The 1,148-nt window shown below is 38.4% G+C and overlaps 1 pseudogene; it reads left to right on the top strand.

The window, feature by feature from the left end:
• Positions 1 to 728: 728 nt before the first annotated feature.
• Positions 729 to 806, top strand: LOC131505734 (U4 spliceosomal RNA; annotated as a pseudogene).
• Positions 807 to 1,148: the final 342 nt, after the last annotated feature.

Below are 1,148 nucleotides of genomic sequence, written 5' to 3'. Positions count from 1 at the left end.
TTTGGGAATAAAGTAGTAATAACTTATATGCCATGTTTATTATAGGGCTGTATACCTCATTCAATATCCTCAAATACTCTGTGAGGTACGTAATGTTACTATCACCATATCACATATGAGGAAACAGGAGCACATAGAGGCTAAGTAGCTTGTCCAAGGTTGCATAGCTGGTGATGAAATGAGGTTTTGAGCTCAGGCAATTTGACCCAAAGTCCATACCTCATTGGGGCAGGTTAATCGATGTAAACAACAACCCCAAAATTTCAGTGGCTTAAGAGAATAAGGTTTGTTTAGATGCTCCTCTCCAAACAGCTTGTCTCTGAGGATGATTCAGTGACCCAGGCTTCTCCCATCATGTAGCTTTGCCCTCCTCTGCATTCTTGGAAACCTCTCCATTTGGCCTGCTAATGGGGAAAGAGTACGGAGGATTCTGTGTTAGAGGGTTTTGTGGACAAGTCCACAAGTATGCAACACTCCATCCATATTCCACTGGGTAGTTTCAGTCACGTGGCCTGGTAGAGGTGGGCAGTGTTGTCTGATGTGCCTGGGAGGAAAAGGAACAGAGTTTAATGAATATGTAGCAGTCTCTGGCATAGTATTCTTAGTCATGATGACATATAGCCTAAAAAAAAAAAATTACTCAGTTTTGTGCAACTGTATGGATGAATTATGTTGATAATCCTTATTAAGAACACCTAAGAAAAATTTCTCTTTAAATGGATGTCAGTAGCTTTGTGCAGTGGCAGTATCATAGCCAATGAGGTTTATCCGAGGCGTGATTATTGCTAATTGAAAACTAAATGGATGTCAGTATCAATGCCTCAAACAAAATAAACTAGGGAATATTGTTCTAGGTCCTATAATGCCAAAAAGAGAGGAAATGATTTCCCTTACCCAAAAAAATACAGAAATTAATATGCTAGAAATACTTTCAAGTGACTTAACTCTACCAATAGTAGAAGTAACATGACTTTTAATGTCTTCATGATCTTTGGTTAACATAAGATAGATCTATCCTTGCCTCTGATCAACCAATATTGTGTGTATGCCTCTTTCCTTCCCTTGTAAGATGTTGCAAAAATTAAGTTCCCTTTTCAACTTTGCTTTGGTCTTCAGGTCTATGCAATGTTGCGATGATTTTTTTAAAG

The sequence above is a fragment of the Neofelis nebulosa genome, chromosome 2 (genome assembly GCF_028018385.1).
Source record: "Neofelis nebulosa isolate mNeoNeb1 chromosome 2, mNeoNeb1.pri, whole genome shotgun sequence".
Classification (NCBI taxonomy): Eukaryota; Metazoa; Chordata; class Mammalia; order Carnivora; family Felidae; genus Neofelis; species Neofelis nebulosa.
The sequence above is the reverse complement of the archived record's forward strand: the minus strand, read 5'-3'. Positions and strand labels throughout refer to the sequence as shown.